The 7,651-nt window shown below is 50.2% G+C and overlaps 1 long non-coding RNA gene across 16 annotated transcripts in view; it reads left to right on the top strand.

Moving 5' to 3' along the window:
* The window catches only part of LOC109577987 (uncharacterized), a 33,676-nt gene that overhangs the window by 736 nt on the left and 25,289 nt on the right, over positions 1 to 7,651 (top strand). For 7 of the 16 annotated variants that reach the window (XR_011563798.1, XR_011563803.1, XR_011563806.1 and 4 more), the window contains exon 1: positions 3,289 to 7,528. This is a non-coding gene — a long non-coding RNA (uncharacterized lncRNA). Of the gene's footprint in view, positions 1 to 133; positions 258 to 409; positions 491 to 663; positions 692 to 1,677; positions 1,760 to 1,880; positions 7,529 to 7,651 lie in introns of those variants that run through there. The other 9 variants (XR_011563800.1, XR_011563807.1, XR_011563810.1 and 6 more) reach the window with 7 other exon arrangements.

Here is a 7,651-nt window from a genome sequence, read left to right on the forward strand (position 1 = left end):
TCTAGGAAAGAAAGAACTCGAATGTCCAGCTCCCTATCTCTGTGCTACTAAATGTGCTAAATTCCTGGGAAGTTTCGGGAGGTTCCCATCTGCACTCCCCAGCTAACCTGAAACTTTTAATTCGGGGTCACGGTGCACCGAAAGGTTAGTCCATGAAGTGCGCAGAGTAGAAAGGGGTTTCCACGCCAGTCGCGCCCGGAGGTGCTCTCCGAGTTTGGGTGTCCCGTTTGCTCTGAAATTTCCCTGGAGAACTTCAGGTAAGTCTCAGATAAGTCGTTGGCAAGAGGAGGGGGTCACCTTCCCCAGTCCCAGCGAGAAATACCTCTTCCCCACGCCCCCGCCTTCACATACACACCCCTTCTTCGCTCCCTCCAAATGGTTATCACAACTGTGTACAAACTGATACGGTCCTTGGCCGGCAGAGGGGCTGGAAATGAACGTCGCGGGGTTATCAGCGCCGATCTGTCAGCAGGGCGTCGCGGGGCCGCAGGTTCGTCCTCGGCAGGAGCCGTGATGTATGTCTCGCTCCCTTTCACTCGCAAAAAGGATTTTTCCCAACAGATGTGACCTCGGGAGGCTGTCAAGAGAGAGAGAGTTTTAACTAGGGCAAGAGGAGTTGTTTTGTGGGAATGGATTTTTACAATTTTTTTTTTTTTTTTTTAGGTAAATCGAAGTAAATGATTTTCTAAAGGTCAGTCTCCCTGAAGTGTGTGTGTGTCTTTGTATATATGTGTGTGTGTTTCCAGTTGGAGAAGGGAGAGGCACCTTAGCAGATTTGAACCAGGTTAGGTAGAGGCTTAGTAAAATAGGGTTTCTAGAGATCATGAGACCTCCTGGCTAAATATATGTTTCCTCTGGATGTAACTGTGAACCTGTGAGTCCTAGGGGACAAGGGGACAGGGCCTGGCAGCCCGAGGGAGGAGGGAACCGAATGGAGAAAGTCGGCGATTCTTTACCCACCCCACTTCTTCGTTATAAATTGCTGCTAAACACTTCTGAATTTCAAATTGCTACCGAGAAGGTCCATAAACCGTTCTCATCCAATTTAGTCACTTTTATTACATTCCTCTTTACCTCCCCCCGATCACTGCGGCGGCTCCCAGTTTCAGCGCGGCCGCAATTCCGAAAGACTGAAGGCAGAAAACTCTGGAAAGGAGACTAGCGACTGGAGCAGAATCCAGGGGCTTTAAAATTTAACCTGGGTTCGATCGAATGCATCTACCCGAACAGATAACCCGGCGTCCGCCGTCCACTTAGCTCCGACCAGGGCTTCCAATGCCTTTCTTTTTTCTTTTTTTTTTTTTAACCTGAGTTCCGACCTAATTTTTATGCAGACTGAGTTTTGCAAAAGCTTATCTGTGAGCCGTTACAGAACTGTTGTGGGCATTTGATTTTCTTTGAGTCCAAGGGTTCTTAAATGTTTCTGAGGTCTGTTCTCAAAAGCAAAGTTTTCTTTTTTAAAATACATACTCAGTGAAGTGATTTCTAATGAAACCAAGTTAACAAATAAATCCTCTGGCTAAGTTGGGAATACAGGCTGTGAGTCATGACCTCCAAGTTTGAACCCAAAAAAGACCGAGCCCCCTCCCCCCACCCACAAGAAACTGATTCCTGCTGTGTGTATTTCTTTATATTTGCAATTACGGGGGTGACCGTGTAAATTTCTTTGGACAACAGATGATCCCCAGAGACCTGCTTTTCCTGCCACTCCGCCGCAGCCGGGAGAGGGTGCCCTGGCCCCCGCACCGCCGGGATAGAGGTGAGAGGCGGGACGCACACCAACTTCACTACGTGAGATTTCTAAGGCTAGAGAAAGGACCTGACATTTTACTCCCCCCGCCCCCACCTCCCCCCCCCCGCCCCCCGCCCCAGAACTCCGATTGCTTTTGAGTATTACTCAGAACAAAGGTGGGGGCAGGGAGGTAATTGTTTGCTCTCTTGCAAGGTCACAAAATTTTTTTTCAAGACTAGTTTTATTTTTCTTGCCAATTAACTAAGAAATAAAACTGTTTGACCCATGGAATTGATTCAGACAGAAAGCCAGATTGCCTGACCCTTCCAGTTTGCAGTTTTCCCAACACATCGACTTTGGCCCTGGGGACAACACCCCTGGGGAGCGGCACATTTTCAAAGCCACCCTCCCAGGGGCCCCAGGCCTGGTGCTCTGAGCTTCCTCTGAGAGCCCCAGCTGGTCCGGGAAAGTGGGGGATATTAGGGGGCGCAGAGGAAGAAGGGCACCGCAAGAGCTGGCGAAGGCCTCCACAGTGCTCCAGGTAGACGGTCGTGTCCTTAGAAGTTGTTTCCTTTCCTTTTTTCTTTCTTTTTTTTTTTCCTTTTCTTTTCCTAACGCCTCTCTCTTCCTTGGGGATTGGCTAATCTGGAACGAAATCGTTCCTCTAGGGATCATTTAGACCCGGGGAGTGGCCCCTCCGGAGCGAGCCTGCCTCCCCGAGCAGCCCTCCTCATCCCTGGAGGGGGGCTGGCTCCCGGGCGCGGCCTGTCCCCAGGGCTGATTTATTTGGGCCGCGCGCGCCACACCGCTCTTCGCCACTCGAATCCAGCCGAACTCAGCCGCCAATCGGGCGGGGGGCGGGGGCCTGGCGTCCAAACGGGGAAGGGTGACCGGGGCGGCCGGGGGTGGGGGGGGTGCCGTCGTGCGCCGCTTCCGGAGGAGCCGCGAGACCCGGAGAGGACGCGCGATCACCCCCGCAAACGGCAGCGCATCCTCTGTCATTTCACCGATCTCGGGTGCTCCAGCGACGTTTCAGAAAGAAAATGAATACGTGCGATTTCTAACTTAACAGCATGGTTTTAATTCGAGAGGTTTTTTTTTTCTTTTTCTTTTTTGGTTTTGGTTTTTATTTTTCAAACCAGATTTATGGGACCTTCTCGCTTGTACCATATTTCTTCCCGTCCCGGGGACGCTCTGGGCGAAGGACACGGGGTCAGCTCGGCACCCCCCTCCACCCCGCCAGCGCCTGGGCCCACTCGCCGGGTCGGGATGGCGCGTCCCCCCGACTTGACTCCACCGCTGTCACTCCGACGCAGGTCATCGCCCAGAGAGTCCTGACAGTGATGGTGATGGGGTTTGTTGTTTTGTTTTAATTCTCTAAAAGCCCGAAATACTGCTTAGAAACGTCAGGTGGCGGCGGCTGCGGAAGCGTGGGCCGCGCGCAGCCTGGAGGTGGCCCCACCTTGTGCCCTGGGCCCCCCAGCCCCCTGCCCGCCGCCGCGTCCCGGGCTCCGGGCCCCAGGCGCTGGCGATCGCGGCCCCGCAGCCCCGCGCCGACCCCGCGCGCCGCCGGCGGCCGCCAGCGCGGCGCGGAGGTGGGCGCGCGAAAGGTCACCGCGGTGGCATTCCTCTCCGCGCGCTGTTTACGTGACTTAATGTACTTCGTCCGCCGCGGGTAAGTTAGGGCCGCGATAAGGGGGCGGCCGGGGGAGGGTCGTTGTAAAAGCCCCACGCTGGGCGCCTTCCAGCCCTCCCCTCATCCATTAACCTTTTTACTTTCTTCTTCCCTCTCTCTTTTAAAGCTTGTTATCTAGGCCACCCAATGACCGACGAAAGATTTTCTCCCTCGCTGCTTCTCCCCAGGCCGCTTTAAACCAAATAAATTTAGCTATTAAGGGCCAAGATGTCTGACAAAAGATCGAAAGGTGTCTCTCCGTGATCGCTTAAAGAAGCGAAGAAGAAGCTTGCGTCTCCATCTCGATAAAGACATTCCACACCGGCGCCGGCCTCCCTCCCCGAGGCCTGCTTGCGTCCCGACACCCTGACAGTCCCCACTTGGCGGCCCAGACCTCGGATGGGCCGGGCGGGACCTGCGGCCGCTGCCCGGCTGAAGAGTGCCAGGCCCTGGGGACCCGGGAGAGCCGGGGACTCCAGGCCTGAGCTGGACTCCCCAAACGTGCCCTCCCCCGCCCCCCGCACTAGACTGAAGACCTAAACCGAGCTCATGCATGCTAAGTCGCTTCAATCGTGTCCAACTCTTTTGTGACCCTTTGGACTGTGGCCCGCCAGGCTCCTCTGTCCATGGGATTCTCCAGGCAAGAATACTGGAGTGGGTTGTCAATTCCTCCTTCAGGGGATCTCCGGACCCAGGGATCGAACGCGGAGCTCCCGCATTGCAGGCAAATTCTTTACCGTCTGTGCCCCCAGGGAAGCCCCAAATTAGCTCCCATTTGAATTATTTGTTGATGCTGAATTTATACTACAAAGCCAAACCACTCCTAACCTCTCGCCCACTTCTGCGGTTTTGCTGAGGGGCAGTGTTACACCGCATCAATGATCCTCCGAAGCAGACCTGTTGAACCCCAGTCAAAATGTAGTGTGTGGAAGGGACCGGCGTCTGGATCACACGGAGGCTAATGGGGAGGGTGTGGACGGCAGAACGACAGTGCACGTGGGAGGCAACAATCCGAATATTCAGGCATCCGCAAGTTGAGTTGGGTTATGAAGTGTGGTATATATTATCATTAATTACTGCTGTAATCACTGCGTAAAGCCTTGGATTGCCAGCCATGCTGAGGCCCGCCCCTGAGTGATGCCTTCCCCTTCACCAAAGGTGAAGCAAAGAATATCCAATTTCCTGATCAAGGGCTGAACACTGGGCTGTGCGAGTCAGATGCTGTGTTTTCAGTTTCCTCCACTGAGTCGCTGCTTCATCCCCTAAGTGAATGACGACTCCACACTTCAGGTCCACCTAAGCCTTTTTTAACCTCTTTGAAATGGGCTTCCCAGCTGTCTCAGCTGTAAAGAACCTGTCTGCCAATGCAGGAGGTTTGATCCCTGGGTGAAGGAGATTCCCTGGAGGATAAAATGGCAATCCACTCCAGTATTCTTGCCTGGGAAATCCCATGGAGAAAGGACCCTGGTGGGCTACAGTCCATCGGTTCGCAAAAGAGTCGGACCTAACTGAGCCACCGAACACACATGCACCACTTTGAAATATGGCAAGGCAAGAAACTGGGGGTAGAAGCTGAGAACCCTCTTGGCTTCCCTGCTGTGGGGCCTCTTCCCACATCTTCTGCCCTTTCAATCGTCTCTTCTCTGGCAGCGTTAGAGACAAGACTCAATTTCGAAAGGCCGTTGAGCATCTTCAGCTTCTGTTTGTCATCTCATGCTGGGCTCCAGGAATTAAAGATGCTTTTTTTCTCATCTCTTCACTCAAATAAGGTGAACTCCACCTCATTTAATTCTGAGGTGAGGATCATTCACCTCATCTAATCCTGACCCCTCACCCAGCCTCCAAAAGTGGGAAAAATCAGACCATCAGACAGAAAGGGACCATTTATGTCTCAAGAAGATGAAAGAGATGCAGAAATTTCCATCCCACTAGACAGGTGAGACCTGGGCTTTCTCTGGACTTTGCAGGTATCACTAGGTGTGTTTAGGTGATGCCCTTTCTAGGGTCAGCATCCCGTGCCACTGACCCAGAGCTGTCTCAGCCTAGAGACCTTTGTGACTGGTTTTCTGGTGGGGCAGGGGGCATTGGAGAAGCAGAAAAAGGAGATGATAGACATTTGGAAATTTGCTAAGTAACTTATGCTCCTCCATGATTCAATCAAAGGGGGGAAAAAGTGCTCAATAAATTTTTTTTTTAAGTACTGCATTTGCTACCCAGAAATATGACCTCTCCAGCTATGTTGCAAATATGCAGAGAATTAAGACCAAAAGGCTGTCTGCCCGTATGCAGTCCTCCAGTTTCCTGCCCTTGCCCAACAGTTCTGAGTGTGCACTGCGCAAAGAAGAACTCAGAGAGGCACCTACTGGTTCTGAAGTGTTTACAGTCTAGAAGGTTGGCACTTCTGTAGAGCTGGTTAGGCAAAGTACCACAGACAGCTTTCAAGATAGAGGGAGATGTCTGAGCCTTTTTTCTTTCTCTAGAAAAGTGCCCACGCTCAGATTTTCCTCTAGTCTTCATGATGAACATATGAAAAGGAGGGAGGGTGGTGTCTGCTCTAGCTTACACACTGAGGGAATCCTGTGTGAGCCCAGGGAGCTCAGACTTTGGGTGAGCCTTCCTGTTTGAGTCATGACTCCACCCCTTCCTAGCTGAGGGACCAAGACAACTTGCCTGACCTCTCTGCCTCAGTTTCCTCATCTTTAAAATGGGGTTGAGAAAAGCACCTCCCTTACAGGATGGTTGAGAGGTTAAAAATGCTCTTATGTGTGAGGGGCTGAGGGGACCCAGCACATCAGAAGCGCTGTGTAATCGTGAACTATTACCAATATCTGTATTGTAACAAAGTCACACCTACTACATCAGATTTCAATTTGAGGGGGTGACCCACCTATCCCCCTGGAGCTAAATTAGTTCCCAGAAAAGAACTTTGAGCACTCATTCAACTTTGAGACCCACCATTCACAAGGGTTCTTGGGCTTTTTCTCTGTACAGCAGTGGGGACTTACTTATCATATTATGATAGGAAAGGAAGGGTGGGTGATACGAGCATAGATCTACTTCTTTTTGTTTCCTTTAAGAGGAGCAATTCCTTGTCGCCCTTGCAAATGCCAGCAGCAGACTACTGGACAAAGATAGTAATCTTGAGCCTTGTCCTCTGCTCCAAGAACTTCAATCCTCAGCAACACTGCCTCCCTAGAAGCTTCTTTCTGGCAGGAGATAGGAGCAAATTAACAGCTGGGGCCGTGAAGGAAGGCAGACTTGAGGATGGGCATTAGATATAAGGGATGGGGGGAGAACTAATTAAATTGACCTGCTCATTCACTACGCTTATGCTTTTTACCTTTCAATTGCTTATGCTTTTTACCTTTCAATTTCGTATTGCTGTTTATGCAGACTTACTCCACATTAATCACATTTTGTTAAGGAATAAAAAAAAAAAAGATGTATGAGAGAGAAGCTAGGGGCCTCAATATTGATAGAGGAAAATCTAGATCATTCCAGACTTTTTTCCAACTGATTTCCTTTCTTTATGTTTTTTCTTTTTCTTATAGCATCCCATCTTCTAAAACAAGACCTAAACCTCAGTAATGAAAATTTAAAAAGAAAAATCCATGCGACATAACAAAGAATACTGTTTCCTAGATAAAAAGGGGTTTGTTTTTCAGGAGGCAAGATCTGGAGGGAACACAGAAGTCTTCGCTCTGTGCAGGTCTCCAGCCGGGTTTGTGCCCAGAGTCTGTTTTTCTCTTGTCTCTGACAGTCTTGATCTTCTCTCCTTTTGATTTACTGAATGCTGTCATTTCTCTGCTCTTTACTTTCACAATCACACATTCAAACCTGATAAAGTTCAAGACCCTGAGGAGCTGCAGCCTTCCCAGATTTACAGTCTGCTGCCGCCCACCCCGGCCAGCGGTCCCCTGGCTGATTGAATCCTCATGGACAGAAGCCATGTGGGATCAACAGAGGGAACAACAGCACCCATGTCAGCTCTGTTAGTCAAGGCGAACCTTGGTAGCTTCCTTCCCCTGAAAAGTGATGTAACCTCTCATTTTATTTCTAACTTTCAGTTTGTAACCTGCCTGTGAAGGAACAGAAATGGTAACTTGCAGATTTTACAGTTGGTGAGAATTAGATGTAAAATCCTGGTCAGCTTACATAATTTTCTTTCTTTTCTTAAAAATCATTTATTTATTAAATATTACCAATTAATATTAGATTTATTAATTATGAATAAATTATAATAA

Source organism: Bos indicus, chromosome 24, assembly GCF_029378745.1.
Source record: "Bos indicus isolate NIAB-ARS_2022 breed Sahiwal x Tharparkar chromosome 24, NIAB-ARS_B.indTharparkar_mat_pri_1.0, whole genome shotgun sequence".
In the NCBI taxonomy this organism is placed as follows: Eukaryota; Metazoa; Chordata; class Mammalia; order Artiodactyla; family Bovidae; genus Bos; species Bos indicus.